Below are 27198 nucleotides of genomic sequence, written 5' to 3' on the forward strand. Positions count from 1 at the left end.
GTTCTTTTGTGCACTTTTTTCATTGTTGTTGTTGATTATGATGTTTTTATCGAGTTTTATTTAAAATAAATTCATTGGTAGTTTTAATCAAGGCAGCACGATGCTTTAAGTACATGTTATCTGGTTCTGCTTCTCAGTTTCCCATCCTGCTCTGGAAGAGCTCATAACCCGAAGCTGATTGGTTATACTTGCTTTGATTTTGTTTTGTGGTTTAAGCCAAGGGCTTGGTCCCTTCTATGTTTTTTACAAGAATCTATTTTTTCCTCTTGGTGCTGATTGCCATTGAGATGCTGACAGTTACTTGATTGGCTCCCTCTGGAGCAGATACCAGAAATGCATCATGGATCACTGGTCAGGGAATGATGGAACAGCAGCACAGTCAGTCTCCCCCCTCCACAGCCACTCCATACATCAGTACTGCTTTGCAATCCATCTTGGCTGGCATGGACAAAGAACAGGGTGGGAGACCCAGATTTGTTTCCAGGTTTATATCTTCTCATTCATATTTTGTCACGCTTGTGTTACATTGCCAGGTGTAGCTTGTAGTTGTAAGAACAGTCATTTTTACTTCATTGAAACTGCCTATAAAAGCCTCCATTTCAGTAATGATTTGTTATACATTACAAACACCTGCTGCACACAGGAATTAATATCATTAAAATATAGGGATCAAAGATATTCCACCTTTTTTTTCTCTAATTAAATGATCATTTGCTTCTGACAGACCTCAGTGTTTTTGACAAATAGTATTTGAATCTGATTGAAGGTATGGCTACGCCTTCCTAACACACTGCAGTCAAAGAATGATATTACTACCATGCACCGTAGTTAGGGAACATCTATTGAATGCTTAGTACTACTGCTAATTATAAATATTAAAATATATTCAATAATTAATTAAGATGCTATTTTCCATCCTACTATGAGCATTGGCTGCTGTTGGTGGAATAACCATCACCAAAGTATGATATTTTTTATTTTACTGGGAAAATCACAGTTCCGCATTTAATATATCAGTTAAGCTTTTATCACATGCTTGGAAAGCAAAGTAAGAACTCTGTATGCATTTCCACAGGAGAGGGAGAACTTCCTGCATATGCAGCCACTGAATCTTACTGAAGAAATATAAACCACACATTTGCATTGTGCCATTTAGGTGCCCAATTTTACCTTTCTGTTTTCTCTTCCTGTCCCCTCTTTATTATGGATGCATTGGTTTAATTTGCTTTCTTTAGAATTTTTGTTGATAGTAAAATGAATGTGCAAATTCCCTATCAGTTGTATATATTAATATAATTCCCTCTCAAATACAGCTCATTAAAATTAGTACTGGTAAAAGGTGAGATACATATTCATACAGTTATTTACATAAATCCCATTCAACTTTATGCACCCTAAGCTTTAATGCAAAGTATCTACTACCGCAGGTAATTTTAGCACAAGCGAAACAGCACAGAAGTGGCATCTGACTTCCCAAAGATTCAGTGTCTTTAAATAAACAGATTATTTGGAAAGAAAAAAATCTATAAGAAATTATGCTTTTGACATTATTTTTATGAATAAAGATTTACTTTAGTATTCTGCATATTTTAACTCTGTCTCTTAATGCAATGAAATTCTGAGTTTCCAAGGAAGTTATTGGTCAAAATTTATCACCTTACAATCCATTACTGTAGTAAACCTTACCAATTAGATCTTTTATTACAGTGCTGAAGCTAGCCAGCCAACTCTGTTCTGTCTTGCAACCAAGTTCAGATGCATTTTCTAAAAGATTAGTACAAGGTTAGTACAGTTGTTCAATAAGAATATTAGTATGAGGCAACTTATGAGATACTGAACACCCCAGACCCCAAAGTAAATTGTACTATACTGGAAATCAATCGTTATCAGATTTAGTGATAAAAATATACTCCAAATCAGTAGTGATACACTTATTGGTTTGCAGGTTATTTAGTTGGATTATTTGCATTCTAACTATGATAAAAGTCACTGGGTCATTATGCAGTCCTGGAGAATTTAGGCATCATCTATTCCTTGTTGCAAAAGACATTTGCTACTAAAAATATATACTAACATCTACTGTGTGCAGGTGCAGATTCTACTTAGCCATGCATCTCTATTGGTGTAAGTGATGTTTTTCTAATAGAGGAGATGCAAGGTCATGAGACGGACAATGGCATATATCTCTCAGAAAATTATTCTGTTGGTACAGGCCTGCAACTTTTATATTTTCCTTTGCATAATGCAGCAACACATTATGACTTATAACAGTCTCTGTTTTTCACAATTTTCCAGTTAATGCAAGTAATGTTTAAATACTCTGAAGTTAGATTATTAACTTCCACAAAATAGAAACAGATGTGTGTCTTAGTATGCCATTAAATTTATGATTTACATAGTATTCCTGAATACAGCTGAGCAGAGGCCAATGATTCTAATTTGCTCTAGATTTACAATAACCTGATCTGGTTTTTGTAAGTACTGAAACACTTTAAACAAAATTAGAAAGCCGTTGTGCTTTGTGTGATTAAAGATGCAATTCCCTTTGGGGTAATGAGAAGAGTTAGAACATGTTTCTTTCTTTATGGATGTTTCTATTATAAACACGAGTACCATATATTATGTATTTTTGTTACTATTTCCTTCTTTTTAATTATAAAGTAAACTGATTGAGTTGTACTGGAGTTCCACTGAAACTCTGCCAAAATCCAGCTAAAGAATGCATGCAGAGGTTCATAAAAATCCTTAAAATTCTTCTGAGGGTCTTAAGGTCTTTTTAGACAAATACTAGCTCCTTATAGTTTTTAGAGACCAAAACATCTCTCTGATTTTAAATGACACAACTTAAAGATTTATTTTAAAAGCTAATGTATTCCTCAGCTCATTAGACTGTGCTAAAACACAAAACTTTACAGGACAAAGTTTGAGTGGATGCATTTCAATGTAGATATGGAGATACAGAATTTTGCTCTCTACAACTCCCTGAGAGGAGGCTGTGGTGAGGTGGGGGCTGGCCTCTTCTTCCCGGTAACTAGTGATAGAATGATATGTAATGGCCTTAAGCTGCACCAGGGGAGGTTCAGGATGGAAAACATTAGAAAAACGTTTTAGAAAGAGTGGTGATATATCAGAACAGGCTGTCCAGGAAAGTGGTGGAGTTACTGTCCTACAGGTGTTCAAGAAAAGAGTCAATGGCTTACAGAGTAATGTGGTTTAGAGCAGTCACAGGCATGGGTTGATGGCTGGAATAGATGACATTAGTGGTCCTTCCAACCTTAATGATTTAATGATTCTCTGTCTAAGGACAGAGATGGTAGCTGGAATGAAAGACATAGCTTAAAACATAGTTTACTTACAAGGCGAAGTCAAATTGTCATTTCGCTTCACTAAATACAGAATTTTATAAGAATGAGGCAAAATGAGATTACATATGTCAGACATAAGCAAATGACATGCAAGAAGAATAGCCCGCATATGTGTATTTAAGGACTGATGCAAAGATTCTGAAAATCAGTAGAAGTTAGGCCTATAGAGATGCATAGCTTTGGGTTTAGCTGGAAATGAGGTATTTCCAAATTCTAATGCATGACTACACAAAAGATTTATTTTCTGTAGGGACATTTTTATATATTTTTTTTAAGGTTGCCTCAAAGATTTTTTGCATACTGCACTAAAAAAAAAATAAAAAAAAAAATCAAATAGATTTTATGAACATAGAAGTGCTGAACCAGGTCTTTAATATAAATAATACCCAGAGTATAATTTTATTTTATGTATTATATTATTCATTTCCTATTTTACATAATGCATTGAGGGTAATATATGCTCAGTATTATATATTCATATGTAATCATACTACAATATATGTATTTATATTTATCTTTACCTCTGAAGAAATGTTTAATATTATTAATCCTTTCATTTTAATTACATATAATTAACCATCATTAAAACAGGAGCATTACTTTTTAATAAAAGTTTAATCATACATTTACTGAAGTGCAGGATCAAAATGCTACACACGGATGAGATGTCTTAAAAGTGATTGAATGCATTCAATTTATTTGGTCAGTCACTCTTCCAGTGCACTTAGAGAATGCCATTTGTGCTTCACTCAAGAGATCTCCAAGAGTAAGCTCCCTACTGCCTTCTTTGGCTTGGGATTATAGCATTAGCCAGTCATACAGACTAAGCCACAAGCATAACTCTGTCTACATATTGCATCAAAATTTGCTTTCACTTTTAGCAGTGCAACCCTTGACATGCACAGCACATGGCCCATTACACGTATTTTTGCATTGCTGCGGGTCATTATGATGCAGCACTGGCAGGATTTTTGGTCCAGGCAGGTTCATGTGAACATATTTTAAGAAACGATGAGCATTACTCTGCCGAAGGATCTGACAATTGCAAGTTGAAAGTTTGAAAAACATTGGACAAGATAAATGTTTCATCATCCATTGAGGCTAAAGAGCATATAACTGGACTAGTTCTGCAGTTTCATTAGAACTATCTGAGAAATGTTTCTGCTAAACAAATAATTACCCATTCAAAAGGCATCAGGCTGACAATAAGAGATTAGCAAACAGTAACTAATTCAAATAAAGTTTATCTTATGCCTAGGAAAGAATTAATACTAGAAAACTGTTTGTTTCTTTTTGGGAAAAAAAAAAAAGGAATATGCATATAGAATTATTTTTTTTGTATTATATATATATGCGTATATATATATATATTTGTGAGGATGAATGGCATTAGAACTTAGGAACATCACATTTATTTTTCTCCTGCAAGTTAACAGAAGCTGAGGCCCTACTTCTGAAAACACACAGGCAAACTGTTTGCTGAACTAAGACCATATAGTTGGTTCTAGAATCACATACCTAAATATAAGGAAATGTTTCACCTTATGTCATATTAAAAATGATGTTAGGTTTTGGAGAAGGAGTTTTTAATTGTAAATGCATACTTGCTGCTTCCCAGAGCGTGGAGCTGTTTGCAGCAAGCTGCTGCTCCCAGAGCCCTGTGTGATTATCTTAGAGTAAAAACTGCAGATGAGAATTCCACATGTCTGAGGCAGAGTGCCTGAAAGGAAAGCTCAGGTTTTAATGACAGAGCATGGGATGGTCATTATAGGAATAAACCATACTGATAAAAAGGGAGAACACCTGGTCAACAAAGGGTTTGTAGTATTTTTTCATATTAGTTATTTCAAAGTCATAGTAAGCTGTCGGAAGACTTAGGTTCATAATAAACATGGTTTCTTCAAGATGCTGGGTGAGTCTGGATGCACTTAGCATAATTTATTTTCCAATTGAGTCTGAGATGCTCAGACCTATTGAAGTTGACTTTTTTTTTTTCCCCAAAGAAAATTAAATCAAGTTTTATTTTTGTTCAAAAAGGGACTTAGTTACATTTCTTAATTGTCAATTTTCTTCAAACAATTACTGCAAGACAACATTTTTTAATAAGTGAACATTCAATACATTTTGTGATTTCTTGCATTAAGGCCCACTCTGAGGACGTTTGTCTTTTGCAATTACACAGCAACTCAGAATCAATGGGAAGTTCAAAATGGTATTTATATTGTTTTTGAATCCTGCTAATGTGATTTAAAATTACCTTATCCCAATATACTTTACATCTCAAGGGAGACTGTATTTTAAAGGTTACCATGGCTGGAGGGCTTGATCCATTAGAAAAACATTAACTAAAAATATACAATGGACCCTTTTCTGCTCTTTTCTTTGTATTTCCCACAGCTACTCTATATTATTATTGACATGGGTAAGACAATTTAACAAACTTTAGAGTGATAACAAGGCCATTTTGCAATGGCTGTTTTGTTGAGCAATAATGCTGCACTGAGAAGGGCAGATTTTGTCTCCTCAGTTCCTGTCATTCTGATCATTTTATTGCATAAAACCTGGGTCAGAAAGTTTACGTCTCTAAAAACTATTGACTTCATGTTTTCAGAAATACCACAACAGAGATTCCAGTAAAAATGTGTAAGAGAACTTTCCACCTTCTGACAAGGCATTTTTACTAATTCAGAAATGGCCGTTGTTGAAGAGCTTCTGTCTTCATTATTTAATTCCTTTGTGGAGCTTACAGTCAACATGATCCCGTTGAGTTCTTTATTTAATATGTTTCAGAGCACAGGACACCTGCCGACTTCTTTAATAACGAGTTGTCCTCAGTTGGCTTATATGTGAAAACTGTGCAGCAGAGGCAAGTAAAGAATAACCTTAGACATTAAGACTGATTCCATTAATAATAAAATAAAACTATGTCCAGGCTCCACACCCGAAGTCCCTAAAATAAATTTGCAAGGGCTTTTCACAGCATGGAATCCAGACAGATTTTTTTTTTTTTTAATTGAATTCTGTGCCACGTAAGTGCAGCTCGGTGGAATTCAATTTCCATGTATGCTCCCAGGAAAGAAATACATGCTAAGTATTTTTATTGCTAATGTTTTGGATTTAGTTTCTTAAGTATTATTTAGATTTGACTGTGGGCAGAGTTGCTGGTGTTTACTGTAACACAGTGCTCTGTGCCTTTCTTTGGAGCAGGGACTCTTAAAAAAAGGATTGGCTAAAGCGTGGAAATTTAAACCATGAATAAATTCTGGGTCTTTGTATTGTATTAATAAGGCTCATAATCTACTTCTTTGTGCAAGCTCTATGAATTTGATGGAAAATCTCCATATTCCCAATCCAATCTATATTTTTTATTCCACTTTAATATATTTTCTCTACTTTGTTGGCAGCCTCTTTCAATCCTTATTAGGAGAAGTATGGAGAAATACTGTTACGGATGATTCAGAGAAGCCCTACAGTCTCAATCCTGCAGTTCTTAAGTAAGGGAAGAAACCCTACTAAGATCAATGAGTCCTTTTTCTGCTCTGACTGGATGATAACTAAAACAGAGAAATTGGTCTTTGGCCAATTAGTTTATCTTAATTCGCTCTATCCTGCACTCAGACATTCATATTATATCCTGGACAATTCTTTTACTTTTGTTGAAACACATTATTTTACTTTAACCTACAAAACTCAGTTGTTGAATAAAAATTATCTCACAAATGAAAACTACATTTAGCCACTGAACACTCAAACTGTTTTTCTTAGTCAACAGAATCTGAAATGCTTTTATATTTACAACTCTGAGCCTTGTTAACTGTTTCATTTTATATATATATATATATTTTTATTTTTTTTTAAGGACAATCCTTTATTACAGACAAATAAATACTCAGCGCCATAGGTTTAGCCTTCTTAATTATTTCATACTGCAATAGGTAAATTAAGCAGCCATTGGTGTTGTGTCAGCTCGCCTAATGAAGAAACGTGCTCCCCTTGGATTCTGTCACAAAATATAGACCTAATCCAAAGTGTGCCCAAAATATATATTAGAAAACACGCTGTTTTCTATTGCTCATAACTAAATCTACTTCCCCTTTCTTTGTGAAGAAATGGTCGCTGTCTACTATATGTATATATATTCTGTGTTGACATTATACATCTCTATATATTATATACTGCATATTATGTCTTAGGTATTGCCTATTTTTGTTATATTGTCTAAGAATCTTTGAATGTTGCATTAGAAATATGATTATTTATAATTGTGTATCTTTTTCAGATAAGCTTGTTGATACATTTGTAAGTTTTATTAATACTTAAGTTTGTTAGGAAATTAGGATAAGGTAGAGATGTATATCTTTGTTAAATCTGCCTATTTTCGGTTGTATGTACAACTGCTTTCCAAATTCTGCTTACGAATGATAGTTTTATAAGTGGATATGTGTTCAAATAACATTTAGACTTTCTGTAGACATTTCTTAGTACATTTGGTTGCGAGATTTGTGAAAGTGTTTTCCATGTTACTTTGAAGAACTATACCTAATCAGCAGGACAAGAGCGACCAGGACAGTCTATACATGTGGTTATCAAAGGATCCAAACAAAGTCTGACACTGGACATCACGCAGACAGAATGAATTGCAAACAATCCCAAATAACTAGGAGCATAATCTGTGCAGGCAGTCAGGAGCTGGTCAGCCTGCAGGCAAGGGATGTCTCTGGGGTACAGATTTCTGCAGCCAGACCCAATGGGGCAGGATTTTGGAGGAAGACTGCATTCTCCAGTGACTTTCTAAAAATTCAGCTCCCTTTTATTCTACTGTAATTCTTTACTGAGCAGCTAAACTATTTACAAACAAATACAATAATATGTATTAGCTCACTTCAGCTTATGTCTCTTCTTCCTGTGCTCCACACAATTATTTTGTAGCACATGAGGAAAAATGTTTATGTTCTAATTCAGTCTAAATAAAATGTTAAAAGGTGACAATCTCTTCGAACATTACCGATTGTTACTTGCAAAACTATATTTTAAAATTGTGAAAACAAATGCTTTGACCTTGTGAGCTATGGAAATATTTAAAAAACAAATCTGCTATGCTTTTTTAGCTAATAGTTGTAATTTGCATAGTTGAACCTTGAATGCAGTCATAAATAAATGCAGATCCAGTCTGGCATAATGCCCAGCAATGTTAGGGTGCCAGACAAAAAATCGGGTCAACCACTTACTAAGTAAGTCATTCTGTCTCAACAAGGTGATGTCTAACAAAGAAGCTACAAGGCTGAAGACAGATAACATATTCAGCTGCTGTTCAGAAAGACAAGAACTTTTCATTTATCAGGATAATCTACTACTCGTAATCAGTACACCGAGTGAACTCCCTCTTGTAGAAAAGAGAAAAGCCCATCAATTGTTTTTGCTAATTAAGATGAATATTATTCCTGTGAAATGAACCAAAAAGTTCTGTGTAACCAGAATCCCAAAAGAGATCTGCAATCTAAAGGAATAATTGCACGGAGTTTTAATTGAAAGGAAAGTGAGAAGTATTTTTTTTTATCTGGTTTTTAGCTGCAGTGGTCTTTTACGTACATTAGAAGTTCTTTTATGTTCTCAGTTTATCTAAGACATGATTTTCCATATATCAAAAACAGTTTTAGAATTAAAAATTCACAACCAAATTACTTTATATTTAATGAAATGCTATTACTAAATATTATGTATTTAGGAATCATTTGAGGTAAAAGATCATTTAGTAACATATAGAGAAAAGTCAATTTTTAGACTAAAATCTAGATGTTGTGACTGCTCATAGTAATATGCATTTAATCTTTATTCATTAAACACAGCTAGAGTTAGAAATGAGAAGGAGAGTGTTTTTTCTTAAACTGGTATTAATTATTTCCAACAATTTGTTTTCTTCTGTGACATGTATCTTATTTTTAGGATTAAGAAGCCTTGCAATATTGAAAGGGAAAAGTAGGAGGAAGCTCAATTTCCCACTCCTTAAGCTAAAGACACCCAACTTGAAAATATATTTATATTTGAGTTAATATTGACATAATGGAAATCCGTAATCAGCAGAGTAATGTTGTATTCCAGGCAAGTCAGGGAAAATCCATGGAGGTGTATGTGGTTATACATATAAAAATTAATTCTCCCCAAAATAATCTATTACTGTTTTTTTGTAGTAACCCTTAAGGTTCAAGCGTTTGTCCCATTATCTTTGCTTATAGTATAAAGCACACAATTGGTCTCAACATAAAAATGATTACAACTTACTTCACTTAGCATGCAAATTTCCAGTTATAAATTACCTCAAATCAGGCTACTGGCTGAATAGATTTGTTTTCATGAAAAATGAAATGCAGTGCCTCTTTTCTGCCCTTCCCCCAAGCTTTCTTCACAAGATCAGCCTCAGGCGAAAATGGTTTTAAGTAGACTAAAGCTGCTGGTAAACACTTACCTTTGACAATATTATTGCCAAATGAACATTGCAGAAAAGGGTGTATGCAGCACAAGTGTCTGTCTGTGGCTGCAACCTACATGCAATCCTTGTGCCAAGTACCTACTGCTAATAGGCAAATATACACAAAAGAGACAGACCCTCTGATGGTTTAATCCCAAACAAACTTAACTGTCACACAGTTAATTTTATTTTATTTTTTTTAATTAAAGATGACACTCAAGATCTTCTATAACGTTTTTATGTTTGTGAATGAAGGAGGTTAAACGTAGTTCTTATGCAATTTTGCAACTCATTCTTTTCTTTTCCCCCTTAGTTCAACATGACTTTTCCTTCTTTTTAATCACAGTCATGCCCCAAAAGGATCCTCAGTCCTGATTCCTGTGAAATACCTGCAGTTAGCAGTCAGGTAAAAATACATCACAGGCATTGCCAAAGCAGAACTCATTGTTATTTTCAGAGGGCTAGATCAATCGGTTAAAAACAAGTGTTTCAAAACAGCTTCACCTGTGGGTTTTACTTTCCTATAAAAAAAGTTTCAAAGAGCAACTAACCTGCCTTGTTCATTGGAAATCATATTATCGTTCATTGTAAAACTTGTGTTTTGCTATTGGTTTTCTTGAACGCTGCCAGCTTTGATACTGTTTGTATCAAAGACAACAAAAAATCATTCCCACATATTTTAAATCTATCGCTGTGCTATGTGCTTACATATTAAGGTATGTGAATAATCTCTCTTTTTAAAGGGTCTTGAGTTCCTTTTGGGATTAGATGGAAGATCTTTCAAGTGTAACACTACGAAGCAGTCACATTTCAAGTTGGAATTTGTGCTCCGATGGGATATTTTTTGAGTCATATTTCTTTCCATTTTACTGTAGTTTCACTTCATGATTGTTTTATGTTGATTTCAGGCCACACTATTGTGTAGTGGGAAAGAAATATTTTTTTTACAAAGTGAATGCCCAAGACCTGTTGAAAAACATTTACCCTTAGCAACGTACTCATAGGATTCAGTAGTTTGCTCAGACATGTTATTTTAGAATGACCTTTACATGTACAGTATGATGAATTTTTCTTTTTATTTGATTGTAAAGATGTAATGATCAAGGGGTAAAATAAATATTGCCTTTTCCAGCCTTCAAAAAAAGGAGTGACAAAGGAAACACAAAGGAAACAGGTTTTTTGTTTGTTTGTTTGTTTGTTTTTTTCCGTAAATGATGGCATGCAGAAATGATGTCTCAGTTTGGAAAATATGTATTTTTAAATTCACAGATAGCACAAAGCCCTGGTGAAACATAAATAAAGATCAATTCTATACAGTTCAGATAGCATCTCATACTATGGAACTCACCCTTTTCCAGCCTAGAGAAAGGAGAGGTTTATGTTCTTTCCTGATGGAATGAAAATGTTTGTAAGTGTATAGGAATATATATAAGAAATATTGCAGAAAAATTAAAAGTTGATCATTCTGAGGTCAGTAGCATTTCTAACACAGATGCTAAATCCTGACTTATTTTCTTTTGAAGAATTAGTATAATGTTCAGCAAATCTGTTCTAGGTTGCTTACAGGATTTGAATATTCAAATATTTTCAGTTGTATAAGCTGTATAATTATGAAATTATACAGTACAGTTATTTCTCAAGCAATTTGGTAATCTTTTATTAAAATAATTTACCTTATGTACTTTGTTATCAGAAACAGCTCTCTGCTTACCATTCTGGGAAAGACGGAATTCATCATTCTGCCATAGAGGCCCTAGAAAGCAAAGAAAATATTATTAGTTATCATACTCTTATCTGCAGGGATTCTAGCTGCCAAACAGTGCCTCAGTATCAAAGAAAAAAATGAAAATATATGCACAAATTGTAGATCAATAGCTTAATGCAGTTTTGAATATATATATTTCATGTAGTTAGCAGGTACCAGATTAGAAAAAAAAGCCTGAACTATCATGTATATCTGTATGTTGAACTGAATGCCAGCTGGAATTTATCTGTACAGTGTTCATAAAATATGGACACAGGGTCTTGGCATCTAACCAGTGATTGTGCTTTTGAAAATAAAACCATGGGCTGGCTGTCACTCTTCTATGGAGTTGGAGAAAACAAGGGAAATCATAAAGGGTCAAGGTATAAGGAGACAATCTTCAGCAAAATATTAAAGATTTTCTTCTTAATTCATAAAAAACTTTGTGTATATGTGCATTTTTAATATTTTCATGATTAATAAAATAATTAGTCAACGGTTACATTTCCATGTAGAGAAATAATGCTAGTGAGCTCTAAGATTGCAGTGTTTAGGCTGAGTACAAAGTATATCATTCACCTCATCAGCATGCCTACACTGGGCGTGGGAATGAAAAAGAAGATACTAGTCAACTCTGTTCTTCCTTCTGTTCCATTCTCCCTTTCAGTCACTTACACCTGACATAGCAGCCATTCTGTTCTCTTTAGACAGAAAGGAATCGCTGCCACCTTAGCTCCTTTAACTAAAAGCTGAGCAGAGCGATCATTTTCCCTCAGTATCAGCACAGAGAGGATTTTGAGTTTTCTATAAAGCCGTGTGCTACGTGTCTTTGTTGTACAGTTTAAGAATAAAACGTTATCAGAACAATAGGCTAAATTTTGCTGTAATTTCTCACACAAAATACAACATTACTCCCACTGAAATGGCCAGGTAGGGTATAGGATCCAACTTGTGCATGTTTTTCAGAGGTAAAATAAGGTGTTTTATGCCAAAGGAAGAAAAACACTTATAACTCGCTTTTAATTCTTCACTAGTTCCATCCTCTGAGAAAATTAAATCCAAAAGTAAATATGCAAGGGAGAGAATTAAGGAGAATTAAATTAATTGTGTTTAGAAAATGTTACTATAACGAAGAGATAGAGTCACAAACCACTTCAAAAAACAATCTTGTTATCTAGGTAGTGCTATTTCCTTTTGAGAAGAAAGCTACAAACTGAATTAAATGTCATACTGATTCTAGGTTCTCAACGTGACTGTACACATTGCTGGATGAAATGTCGCTGTTCATAGGTAAGGGAGTGTCCAGGCTGAGAGGAATTCCCCAGACAGGAGCTACCTTCAAGGGGTTTTCCTTGGGCAAAAAGGGGGTTTCCACAGTGCTCAGTGCTGCAGAAATCCAGGCCCAATCTAGGTTGCAACACAGCACAAGATACCAAGGAGTCTGGATAAAGCTAATGTAAATCAGAAGAGTCCCTGCGGGCTGCTCTAATTTGCACGGAGATTCACTGGCCTGTATCCAGCCCTGTGTCTGAGCAGCTACGGAGATGGCTTAGAGCCACTTTTGCTCTGTTCTTTGTGGGCCACATCTTTGGTATGGTGCCTCATGTGACACATAGCAGAAAATATCTCCCTTGCTTTTTTTTCTGAGACACAGGAAAACAGGGTCTACCTCAGCCAAAGGAGAAGTATATAAGCAAACCCTTTGAAGATCCCTCTCAGCTGAGCCCTTCCCCAAAGCTTCTGTGTCCCCAGATCCCACTCTTTAGCCCCTTGGTTTGCGGGCACACCATCTGGGGGAGGTGACCATCAATCCCCTGCCTGTTCATGATTGTTACAGAAAAAATTCCACTCATTTCAGTGCAATAATCCTTTGCCTTTCCTCTGCACAGCTTGCAAGTCCCCTGCCTCAAAGCCATAGTCATTTTTTTCAAAGCTATTTGTAAACCAATAAAATGTCACCATTTCATAAATGAACAAAAGTTCTCCTTGACCTCAAAAAGAATTATATTTGTGGAAGGGTGGATTTTGCCTCTAGATCTAATCTTTAATACTCAGGTTTCCACAGTGTGGGTTACAATGCTGTAAGACACAGACTGAAAACTGTGGGCCCATCCCTGACATATCAGCCACATCTGGCAGCCTCAAGACAGACAAGTTGGTCAGGGCTTTCACACTAAAGTCTTTGCAGCTTTTGTCTACAGTTAAGTACACGCCTCAATGTTCTGCTAAATCATGGCTTAAATCCTTACATGGATTCATAGGATCAGAGCAGCTGAAAATAAAATAAGTTTAGTATGACAGCTAATGTATGAGTTCTTTTTAGACATAAGTCATTTTTAATAACAGGTTATTTGCTTGTGTATAGAGGAGAATTATTATTTCAGAAGTGAGTCAAGGCTTCTCCTAGCTTTGGCTTTCACTGGCTCAAATAAACAACGTGAGTGGATGTGAGCGTGACCACCTGAATCTCAAATCTGGTTTCAGAACTGCTAACAAGTTTTTGATTTGCTTTTTTTCAAATCTAATTTGTCTATTAATGTCGCAACTGCTTTCTGTGTCTCTGGCAGTGGCATTAGAATGTCAGAAAACCTTATTCAGTTCTGTAGTTCCTGTTTGCTCACTGCAGTTCCAGAATCAATAAACAAAATTGTCTATTTTTCATTGCAGGCTCCTGAAGAGGGCAGCACGTTCTAGATGTTATTGAACTGTAAGCCCTGACGTGACAGCCCTGGCTTTACTGTACTGCACGCAATGGAAGGGGAATCAAAACATTCTGGTTACTTTGTGTAGACAGTTCCCATGATACAAGAAGTCAGATGAGGTTCTAGGCCATTACAGACCAAGGTCAAAGCTGCATTCGATTATTAAAGAGAACATTCAAATTAGCTACCTGAAGCAATGTATTTAGAAAGAGATCAACAAAATACCAGCAAGGAGCACTTCCACGAGGAATATGTTTTATCTTTAACACTGTAGATAACTTTTCCTATTGGCAGTGCATTGACTATCAAAACTACTAAAGGGGTTAGATTTAATTATCTCACTTCTTTGCACATTTCATCTCAATTGCTATGGCAACATTCAGTTGCCTCAGCAGCGATATACACTTTAATCAGATATTTCTTCACTCATTTCTCTGTGCACCACAGCAGTGTAGTCAAATTTACAGCCAAACCCTGATGCATCTGATAATGCTTCTTAGGAATTAATGGGTAGGTTTCCCCTGCCCATCACCCATACCCACAAATATTTCTAGAGGTTTTCACCCTGATGACAAAGGCTTTAGTAGATTAAAAGTGTGTATACGTTAAATCTTCCATACTTCACTGATTCTATGTTGTTTTTCTGCCACCACTCCCTTTTTCACATGGCTTCTACTTGTTCAGTGACTCTTCCCATCAAACTAAGGGCAGGTCTTTTGGTCCCTGCAGGAACTCTAACAGGTCTGAGAACAGGAAATGCAGTAATTGGGCAGACAATATGGTTCCTCCTGTATTCCACCCTGCCCTGAAAAGCTTTCTGTTTAATTACCTAGTCCTGATTAAATGCTTCGTCAAACTACATCATAGTTCTGTAAACTTCTTGGCCCAGAAACCAGGAACATAGGCTAAAAGAAAAGTAATTAGGAGTGATGAGCAGATACTGGGGACTACATATTGCAGTGCCGACAGTAAGAAGAGTCAGGAAGCTAAAAGTACAGGGGGGGTGACTGAATACAGTTTATGGGAAATCTTGATATTTCTGACATAGAATATCATCTTGTTTTAAAACATGTCATCATCAAGGAAAAGTGCGAGCAGAGATAAGTTCATAATGGTGCCTAGCTTCTATGATGAAAAACACATTAGAAATGCATTAGATGGACTGAATTAGATTGGATTGCAGTCAGACATATAGGAAAGAATGATAGACAAAGGGCATTAAAACATAATTCTGCAAATTTTGAGGAGTGTCTTGAAAAAGACAATTAGTTCATTTTGCTTTTTTACACCAGAGAAAATATTCTACACTGCTTTTTGATTCTGCTTGCGTTTTTCCTAGACGTTAAGCTGCTTACAAGTAATAAACTATCACAGCTCATCTTCAAATAAGGTCTTGGATTACTACTGGGTAGACAAAGCATTGGCTTGAGCCACTGCTGTCCAAAAGAGGTAGAGTCAAAAATGGAGTCAGTCAGAGTCAGAGCCATGCAACATCTTGTCAATGATAACAAGGTATGATCAGTCTCCCTGACCATGCAATAAAAAGTCACTCTCTACAGTGAATGTCCTTGTGAGACATAACAGCTTTTCTAGAGGCTTCATAGCGCAAGATACTAAAGGAACATAAAAGCTTTGCCTTCTTATGAAAATATCCCTCAAAAACTGTACTCAGTGTACTTTTCATATGACAGGAGATCTGATGATCTGTAACATGAAAGCTCATGTTACACTGTGTAGTATATACACAGTGTATATTTTGTGAGTATATAGGGAGATTTCTCCAATGAGGGTGCTGAAATCTAACATTAGAATCACAGAATCTCAGAATCAAAGAATCACAGAAGCATAGAATGATCTTAAAGATAATCTAGTTCCAACCCATAGGAGGGAAAACTCCCATTAGACCAGGTTGCCAAAGCCCCATCCAGCCTGACCTTGAACATTTCCAGGGATGGAACATCCACAGCTGCTGCAGGCACCTTCTCTCACCATCCCCACAGTGAAGAATTAGTTCCTTATACCTTGTCTCAACCTGTCCCATTTTAGTTTAAAACCACTGCTGTGTCCTGTCACTACACTCCCTAATCTAGTCCCTCCCCATTATTCCTTCAGTACTGGAAGGCTGCAGTGAGGGCTCCCCAGAGCCTTCACATCTCCAGGCTGAATTCCCTCAGCCTGTGCTCCTTAGGAGAGGTGTCCCAGCACTCTGAGCATCCCCATCGCCTCCTTTGGGCCCTCCTGTGACAGTTTCCTAATCCATCAGCAAAGCTTCTATATTTTTAGGGTTGTTCTGAAAGAGAAACTACAAGTTACAGAATCCGCCGTGCTTTTTTCCCATCAGTATTTATGTAGATGTACTCACAATCCCTTTGAAATCAGTGGGTCTGATCATATACATAAAAACTGTGTTTACTGGACTGGTCCCAGGAGTTTAAAATATATATTTCTTTGCAGCACTGTATATATCACATAAGCTTTATATATAACTATGTAAGTTTTAATAATGTGTCCAAACAATATGCCGTAGAGAATGCAAAGATCGTTTAAAGTTCAGTTTGTAAAGTGAAAAAAACCCAGCAACTTATACCTAAAAAATTCAATATCCATGCATAGCTGAAGATCACAAAATGTTTGTAGTAACTTGTTCCACTTAGAAAATACATTTAAAAGTTGATTCATGTAACATGGGAAGAGCTACACTGATTTCCACCAGCTGGGAATCTGGTGCATGGTCTTTATAATAATAATAATTTTACAGTGCTGTAATTATCTATGCCATATACAACTGGGAGTCTATGCCAAACAATATATTCCTTGTTTGAATAGTTTTTAAACTGGAGATATTTGTAAGAGATATTGCAACCCCCATCCAGAACAGTGCCTGGTCATTAGAAGATGTTTTTTGGACCACGGGGGATTATACTGCAGTACAGAAGAGAGGAAATATTCTGCATAGGCTCAAAGACTATATAAGAAATATGCACAAAACAGCAATGATCTGAAAATGTGGGAAGGACATTTATTATTTGTTTTTCTCTACATATTGCTGTTTAATATGTTCATTTTTATGAATTTACAAAATATAACCAAATTTAAGGCTGGCACATTTGGGATTACGTTAAGTGTTTGTTATATATTCCAGTTATGGACCATATTTTCCTATCCTTTTGAGTTTTGTCTAGAACTGTATGAAAGACCTTATCCAAAATACTATCAATAATATATATATATATATAAAACTGATTTCTTAATGTACTTTAAACTTTATGAAGTACTTTACCTGCTTATGTTTATTTGTAATAATTAGAAGTCAAACTTTTTCAAACCATTTATCAGGGGTTCCTTTATTTTTCAGTAATATTTTGTCCCCTCCTTTCTTCTTTAGTCCTTCCTGAATTAGCTATTTCTTTTGCTAACCTCACCTCTTCCCTCATTCTGAGGACAGCAAGCTACATTTTCTATAAGCTCCAAAACACACTTCAGAGAAACTGGCACCAGGATTGCCCTTGGCATCCTCCCACTGCTTGGCAGCACCCCTCCTGCTGCAGGCACACGAGCTACTGCACCATGAGTACAACTCAGATATTCCTCCACATTCACCAACAGGGGCATTTACATTATTCTTTGGAACAATTCTGTGCGGCCTCAATGACCCACCTCAGGAAGAGGAGATGGAACCCAGCACTCAAGTCTGAAGAACCTTTCTATAAAGCCTGATCAATACAGACCTTGTTTCCTTTGTTTAGGCAAACAATCATCTTTTTTTTTTTTTTTTTTTTTTTTTTTTTTCCTTTTTTTTTAACATCTTAACTAAGCTGGAGAGTGGAACTACTATGGAGGCACTGCTTCTTTTTGGTTTTAAGCACACACATACACATATGTATATATGTATATATAGAATTTATGTATGCTCTTACTGTAGCACTAATACTCCCTGAAGGTATTATTATGTTGTTAGACAAATTAAAAGTAAACAAGAGGTAAAAGTGCACTTGAGCTGAAAACTGTTAAAAAATACCTACAGGCAATACAGAAGTGAACAGCAGGAATTTGTCAGCTGTGTGTGCCTAGAAGTTCCTCTAGGCCTACTGACTGCATTCCCACTCTGTTGCAGGAAATGCAAGTGTAAAGACTTTCATGCAAGTGTTGTGGTTTTCGAGCAAAATGACATGCATGATATTTTTTCTGCCTTAAGATAAATATGGAGGAAATATCTTCTTAAGCTACAGGACTGAGTGAAGAAGGGTAGTAGGAAGCCCTAACAGAAGACTCCAGCAACAGTAACATAAAGCTTTACCCAGGCCAGAAGTGTAATGGAAGGTAGTCATGCTAATACGAACAGCTATTAACAGAAAAGACTCAGCTGGAATTGGTGGGGTAAATGAGACCAATTCTGGGAAGCTTTCTAAAAAATTATCTCCCAAAGAAATATTTTTACTGGAGGATTCAGTGAAGTCTCACAAAGCAGATCTAAGATGACTGAAGTGCAGAATTTGATATGGCCATATTGAGGTCAAAAACTCAATCATAAAAAACAGTATTAGCAGGGTGTGTTATATAAGTAAATTTGGGGTTACAGGTCACACTTTATGCAGGTGCAAATGGTTGCATTCATCAGAGGCAAAGATGAACAAACTGAATAGTTATTTTATCTTTGCAAATAAATTTTTTAGGTTTACTACTTCCTTTCATTCAAACCTCAACACTACATATGTCTAAGTGAAATAATTTGCTATGATAAATACTAGGTATTTTACACTGAGAAACAAAAATGAGATGGCATATATTCCAGTCATATAATGAAACAAGGAACTGTAATTTAACCAGTTAATTCAGTTATTTTCATGACAGTGTTACTCAAGAGTCATCACTACCACAAAGCATCTTTGTTAACTTAGAAGCGATAAATAAAGAATATTTTGAATTGGAGATGAGGATATGGAGATATGGTAAGAAGGAGTGTTAAGAATGCAATTTGATCTCACTGTTACAATGCTGTAATCTCAGTGGTACTACTGGAAGTACTCCCTATTTGCTCCAGGGCGAAAGAAAGCATCTCTTCCTCTGAGTTTATGTACTTGGAAACTGTATCTTACTAATGGCTATACTTATAGTCTGTCTGCTATATAATGAAAGGAAATTTGGTGAAAATGAAAACAAAAGAAATATATTAATGCATTAATCAGAATAATATAACGAATAGTGACGTGGCTTCCTCCTGTTTAAAACAGAAATTAATCTCTTCTGCTTTGAGCACTTTGGCTCTAAGCTCAAGCCTTATATTCAGTGCATTGTGCATACTGAAGGCAAGTAGCTCAGATTCATACAAATTTTATGACATGAAACTAAACAATTTGTATATTAGAGCCTATTTTTCCTTCAGAATAGAGCTCTGCGATACAAGTCAAACCTTACATTAAACAACAGCCTCCAAGACATTTGCCTTTGCAGGGCATTTCTGTGTTCAAAACTGCCAATATGAAATGTACTGTTTTTGTTCAACAGATATGCTCTTTGGACTAAATCCAGATTCTAAGTTATTGGGAGAGACTTTCACTTCTGGATCAGGCCCCTTGTGTATATTCACATTCATGTATGATTACTTTAGTGGAAAAAGTGTTTTTATTCCCACTTCTGATGGAGTGAACTGAATTCTCTTTTGGCATTACTTACTGTATCAACAATGATATTTATGCAGCCTCAGTACATTTAAATTGTATTATACTAAAACTGAACTATCCCAGTGAAGGGCAGCAGAAATCGGCTAAGATTTAACTGTTAATATCTTTAGTAATAGCAGGATGCATGACATAAAAGGAACCCAGTTTGGCTTCTTGCAGACGATGTGAACTTTAAAATATATTTTTACTAGTGAACAGAGAAAATTAGTTAAGTCCTCTGAGACTTAAAGTGCATGGAAACTTGTTATGTAATTTTCATAGTCACTTTTCATGATACAACTGCACTAGAATAGTTCCTTTTGTAAAACAATTCAATTGTTTAATTGTTCTTGTATATGATTAGAAGACATTTAATAAAACTCACTTGTACCCTTTTTACATGTTCATATAATAAAAGTTCTGCTTGCACTCTGTCCTTGTTGCTTTCTTTGGCAAAACTTGGCACATGCTGTAGGTTCATGTTTTGTTTATGACATGCAATATTTTAAAGAACATTTGCGGAAACAGTAAAAAAGTAAGGTTAACGTGCACATGCATGCACGTGTGTGTTATGGCTGGGACTGCCAAAGGAGCACGAAGAACACAGCCCCTCACCGCTGGTGGAAATTCCATAGAAGGCAGGCTTCCATGGCAATTCAGAATATGCACAGAAAAAAATTTTGCTGCATTTATTCAGGTATGCACCTTAAAGCAAAACTTCAGTGCAATCAAGTACCGCACACATAGTAATGAGCCTTGCAATTTCCTGACTAGCTTTTATGAGGAGTACTCATGCCTCTGTCTGTCTCCTCTCTTTGCTTCTTATGTCCTGCTTTCCACTCTCTGCTCCCTCCTTCCTTAAGTATTCACAGCAACCTGATGGACTTAGCAGGAACTGGGGTCATCGTGGTGATCAATGAGTTGGGCTGTTGAGCATTCAGACATTGATCACACTGAATAGATTCATATATCTTTAGGCATGCCATCGCAAGCAGCTGCTTCTACTTAGCTTGCCAGCTTTCTGTCACCTCGAGGATTCAGTGAGGTTCAGAGGCAGTGTGAGAAGGTTATATAATTCTGTCAAGAGATCACGTCTTTGATTTTTTTTTTCATCTCCCAGACCTACATGTATACCCTTTGGGGGTCCATTGCAGACTGAGAACTTTCAATATATTACATACCATAACACAGCAGTATAAAGAGTGCCATATAAAATATATAAACGTCTTTCCTTTGAACAGAATAGTGGGAGCCTTCACTTCTTTCTTTTATGAAAGAATATTACATAATGTTGAAGAGAAACCACTGCTGTATTCATCAGTGCATGCACATGCTTTGCTTGTAATCTGAAACACATTCCCATAAACTGTCAGGTATTATCATATCTTGGCTTCCTTCTCCCTCTGATGTTTAAATATTCTGTGTCCAACTTGCAAGAGTAAAAAGTAACTTTAATCACTTGGATAAAATATTCTCAGTTTAAAAACTTTACTGGAAAAAATATATATATATTAAAAGGACATTGGGAGAATGAACAGCACTTTCTCATCTAGAAGCTTGTCATGCAGCGTAGCTGAAAAAGATTAAAGACCCCTTCTCATTCAATTTTCTCCCTGTTTACTTAGCACAGGTAGTTTGTGCTCTGGTTCACATGCACTGAAGTACAAAGTTGCCCCATCTTTTGCTGCTACTGCTTCCCAGTGCCTGTTCTGCCTCTCTGCTGCAAGACTGCAATCCCAATGACTGGCTGGGAGATGAGAGCAAAAACTCATTTAACAGGCAATGTGTGGAGGTGGTTAACATACAGGCACATGCTTCTCTCTCGTCCCTGTAGGTTGACAGTAATTTCCAGCAGAGCTGTATGATGGACAGCTGTGAGCAGAAATATCCAGAACCGTGGCAGCAACATCTGGCAGAGCTCGTCTGTCAAGGACCCATGACAGGAAGGGTGGTTGGCAGAGCAGCTCTGCAGGCAGGGGGCTGCTGGAGACACGCTGCAAAGATCAGAGCTGAAAACCTCGCCAAACAGCAGGCAGAGAGGGAAAATAAGCACAGTGCCCCAGATCAGGACAAAGCAATGTTCTAGTGGAGTCCTGTTCCAAAGTTTTAACATAAAGCTAAGAGGATTCACAGGCCTCAGGCAGGCTGGATGCACTGGGCTAGGTTCCTGCTAGAGAAAAAGATGCGTGTGTGGGGGAGAATACGAAAGTGTTCAGGATTAATTACTATGACTATGCTAGGAATATTCCCCAGTGTTCCAAATAATGCCACTAAACATTCACAGAGCAAAAAAGTTTGCAGACATTTTCTAGGAATTAAAAAAAAAAAACCTCCAACATTAAGAAAGCTTTTCTTTTTTAAATTGGTCATCTTGAAAAAATTCAAATTGACAGTGTCCCTTTTAATGATACACTTCAAAGCTTTATGAAATCTCCTTGTCAAATGAGGCTACTACTTTAACACATATTCAAAGAGGTGTATGCAGCTTGAAAATGGATTAAAGAGCCAGGAAAAGAGGTCATTTTCTGCCATACAGTTGCAGTTCCAGGGCTTTAATGAATCTGGAGAATTTAAGAATAAACAAGGCACATAAATTAAGTTGATTTACTATGCAATCTGCTACTTAAAAAACAATGAAATAAAGACTTAGGGCTTCCTATTCCACCACCTTGCCTTTTTTCACACTTTATCATAATAAAAAATGAAAATAAAGTGATAGCAGTCAGTTTCGCAGGATTTCACATTAGCTTTTCACATAAACCAGGTGCAAGCTATTAAGGATAGGCTTCCTCTGTGTTTTAAAAATTCAGTTAAAAAAGAAAGAAATGTTCAAAGCTAATCTTTACAAGTTGGGAAATGTGGTTGTTGGTCTTGGCTGACTGCATGAGAAGTTTAGATCTTGTACTGCCTGTCTGAATTCACATTGGAAGATAAAAAATTAAAATAGAAAGTTATGGAAGTGGTGTTTTTAACTGGAGTGATCTTAATTGAAATTAAAACAAATTCAAACACATCTCTCCATGTTAGGTTTGATATAGCTCATTTCAAAACAAAATCCATCACTCAGACTAAAACTAAGATGACATTGTCACTTTAAATCACAACTCTGTATTTCAGCAATTGGCATCTCATGAAGTGGTTGTGCCACTTGCAAAATATTCAAGGACATTATTAAACAACATCTACAACCTTCCTAATGTTATTTAAAAGAAAAATCGGGTTTTTCATCTCTCTAATTTCTTTGCCTCTTCAAATGCTCTTATTAACATTCTTTTTCACGCATCATCCTTGCTCATTTTCTTTCAATTTTAATTATTTTTTTTTCTTTCTAAATTAATCCTTTGTTTGAACTGTTACTTTTGAGAGAGAAGAAAAGTTGTACAAGGAACAGCTGAATGTTTGCCAGTTTGCATTGGGTCCTTTTATGCTCCTTTTCTGAGGCCAGATCCTACTAGGTGCTGAGCATCAGGCAGCTCATTGAGCACTGAGATTAGTGAAACTTTCTTGCAAGAGCATATTGCAGGATCATGCCTTGCACAGCAAGTTCTCCAAGTGACGACTATTTATGTTTCACTGAATAGACTTAGCATAAATTTTAACATCTCTGGTATGATTGCCTTTTTTAAGGGGAAAAAAAGAAGAAGCATTTTCTATGACCGTATCACTCAACACTTTGAAAATTAAGTGTAGAGCAATGCCACCCAAAAAGTCTGGCAAAGAACCAGATGTCATAGTTGCAAATGCACATCAAAATTAGAATACATTACAGGCAATTACAAGGTATGTAAGCTCTTCTGTGTTGAGAAAGTATCTAGATCATTTAGATCATTGCAAGTCCTGTCAGTCAAATAATAGCTCATAACAAGCATCACCAAGAAAGCATGGAAGCAAAAAATGAATGACCCCCAAAGCACTACACACGTTGTGCTGTTCAGCCAGATGGGTTTTTTTTGTGTACATGTGGGGGCATCTTTTATGTTACAAGTATAGCATTAAGAAATGTTGTACATACATGTCATAATTAAAATAGAAATTTCTGTTGTTTTAAAGAGTTTTTTGAATTAATAACAGTAATGTTAACCTAAGTTACTTATATAACCCTTTTCATTCTGCTGTACAGATAGTATATAAATTCACTATTTCTCAACTTCCCTCAGATAACCACTGATGTTTTCTTTAGCAGATAAATCAAATATTCAGCCACTAAGCCTGAGGTTGGACTGACCTGGTTTGTGGATCAGGACTGGAATACAGTTTTATAAATACACATACATGTCAGTATAGTACTATGATTTATGCTACAATGTCCTAGATATATAATCTCTTGTAGTATAGAACCTTTCATTTGGAAGGGTGCCAAGCATTTAAAAACAAAAATCTCACCCTCTTCTTGAAATCTGAACCAAAAAGTCCTTCCTAACAACAGAAGTGATGACACAAAGATGTAATGTGGAAAGCAGAGATAATGACAACCAGGAAAATTGGTATACAGGCAGAGACTATGCAGCTCACACTGCAGTACCCAGCAGAGCCAAAGGACCTGAGCAGCACTATGAAGCTCGCCCTGACCACCACCAATCAGCTGGAAGTTCCCAGGGAGCTCTTGGTGAACACTACTGAAGGCAGATTCCCACAAATATTTCCCAGTAGTTTGCTGAGCAATAATTTGCTTAGAAAATTCTAGGAGTACATTTCTATTTGAGAATAAATGCAACTTCTATATGCGTGTGGGTCCATTCCAACAGAGAATGTTCTATGATTCTATTCTATTCTACACGTGCTTCCTCTATATCCCCCTTCTTTTCTCCAAAGTGACACAACACATGTTGCATCAACAACAAAATCTTGTGATTTTTTTTTATCCTCACTGTCTGTTAGTAGTCATATAGCATTAGTTTGTCTCAATACATCAGCAAAAAAAATTTTATTATGTAAATTTCTTGCATTAGAGGTTCACCTTTCCTAGAAAGACATCAGATTAGTTTGTTCTATAGGCAGTTCATAGTGGAGTTCTTTTTGAATAACTTCCTAATAAGTAAATGAATGTACTGGTTTCCACTGATTGAAAGTGCCTCCATCAGGATACAAAGGCAGACTAAGAGCCTTTTCATATTTCATCTGTTCGCAGGTCATTGAATTGATTCTTTATTTAATACTGAATAGACTTCAAGATTCTGTAATTAACATCCAGGGAACTGCTAGTACATGAACTCAGCACTCTCTATATTATGGAAGTGATTACTTTTTATTCTCGTGACCCTGCTTTCATTGGCTGTTCTGAAGATTTACCAAAAACTAGATGGTTCTGCCCTCAGCAATCTAAAAGAGCTTTATCAATGGAATTATTTTTCTTTAGACGTCAGACTCAATGAAAATGCTTACTTTTATATAGTGAAAAAAAAAAAAAAAAAGTTTTTAAAATTGGTTGACATTTATCCCAGATGTTATTTTTATTTATTGTCTGCTTGCTTTTCCAAGGATTTCCAGGATTTTTAAGAGCTTGCCAGGTTTGCAAGGGCATGCCTTTTTTAATAATTGTAGTTACTATTATATATAATTAAAACAAAAGTATCTGAAGTGCTTCAAAATAACATTCATAAGAATTTGAGAGAAAATGACACTAATGATGAGAGTACCTCAAAAGGTGTAATTTAACAATATACAAAATAAGGAAAGCAAAACACAAAATTCCCATATCAACTCAAGTGCTAAAGAACCTGTACTGGAGCCAAGATACCTGGTATCTTTATCTAAGCCTTCAGGAAATCAAGCTTGAAACACTGTAAAATGTTAAAAATGGGCAATCTAGCTACCATAATCCTTGTTTAAGTTCTCAACCAGATTTCTAGGGCACTGAATGAGCATTTTTGATAGGGATCTCACATTAAATTGACCTTTCCTGGTGTAAAGATGCATTACCTGTTACCAGCTGCTAATCCTGCCCTGACCTGCCCCATGTCCCAAGGCAATGGAGGTGTGATATACTGTTTTCTTTCTTGTCTGGAGCAATTTTCCCAGCTCATGTAATTCAGACGCATATTATCAGTAGTGAGAGGCCACATAGTTAAGTGGGCAACAAGGACTAGGAGCACCCTGGCTTTAAAATGAAAGAGGAGAGATTTAGGTTAGATGTTAGGAAGAAAGCCTTTACTTAGGAGGGCAGTGAAGCCCTGGCACTGGCTGCCTAGGGAGCTGTGGGTGCTTCATCCCTGGCCAGGTTGGATGGCGCCCTGGGCAACTTCATCTAGTGGTGGCAACTATGCCCATGGCAGAAGGGTTTAAACTAGATACCCTAGATAGGTCCCCTCCAACTTAAGCCCTTCTATAATTCCATGACTTACATCGTGACTGAGCTACTGGAGGCATATGTGATACTGAGGAACTGCTTTTCTTCCCTAAAGAATCCGTTTACTTGGCTGGATAAGAAGCCCTGTTGTGAAAACCATGGCTGTATCACTCAAGTTAAGCATTACTTGTAAACAAATTAAGATAAAGTGAATCTTTGTATTTTAAAAAATATGTTTCTAAGGAACACTGATAACGAGGCAACCAAGGCTGGGGAAATGTAGCTAATTGTACTCTGTAGGTATCAAAGCAGTGCCAGATCCCTTCTTCCCTGTGTGTGGGTCTGTTGTGCAGCGAATGTGCTCAGCCTCCTGCAGGAGAAGGTAAAACCTGCTGAGTGTTTGCTGTAGGCAGCCAGGAAAGGTTGCCTAACCACCAGTGACTGAACCCCAGCAGCACTGGCCTTTCGAACTGAAAGAGTCCTGGAAGTTATTTATAAAGCAAGCAGCATTTTTGTTCTTGAGGGAAGTGCACCCTTAAGCTGAACCATGGGTAGGATGCTGCTGAAAACTTTGCCTTGCAAGAACCTCTTCTCAGGGGGGTAAAAAGGTGGGGGATAAACAAAAGGGGATATAATGTAAAACATTTCTATAATATGATGGTGATAAAAGCAGAATCAAAGGAGCAGGTAAACTTACTACATGAATTATATTGTGTCTTTATATTAAAGATAACATTTAAATCTAGGATTTTTATTAGAAAATACTATGGAGACAGCAGAGAAATAGATGTTTGTGTTCATTTTTGATCTTCATAAAGTTGAGCTATTTTTAGAAAGACAGTTGTTAAAAATATTAATGTTCTTGGATGGAGCAGCACAATTTACAATGATTGTTACTGGAGTCTGCCTGGTGAGTTACTGTCAATGTTTTCACATGAGGATCCCAGCAAAAACATGCTTTTTAGCCTTTATGAG

At 36.2% G+C, this 27198-nt stretch overlaps 1 protein-coding gene across 1 annotated transcript in view; it reads right to left on the bottom strand.

Annotated features, from left to right (window-relative positions):
• The window catches only part of ADGRL2 (adhesion G protein-coupled receptor L2), a 376420-nt gene that overhangs the window by 162973 nt on the left and 186249 nt on the right, over positions 1 to 27198 (bottom strand). Inside the window, exons 3-4 of the mRNA XM_032446397.1 lie at positions 11543 to 11584; positions 11180 to 11219 (exon numbers count right to left, since the gene is read on the bottom strand). The gene's annotated coding sequence lies outside the window, so the exon portion shown is untranslated. The remainder of the gene's footprint in view (positions 1 to 11179; positions 11220 to 11542; positions 11585 to 27198) is intronic.

Source organism: Coturnix japonica, chromosome 8 (genome assembly GCF_001577835.2).
Source record: "Coturnix japonica isolate 7356 chromosome 8, Coturnix japonica 2.1, whole genome shotgun sequence".
NCBI classification, from domain to species: Eukaryota; Metazoa; Chordata; class Aves; order Galliformes; family Phasianidae; genus Coturnix; species Coturnix japonica.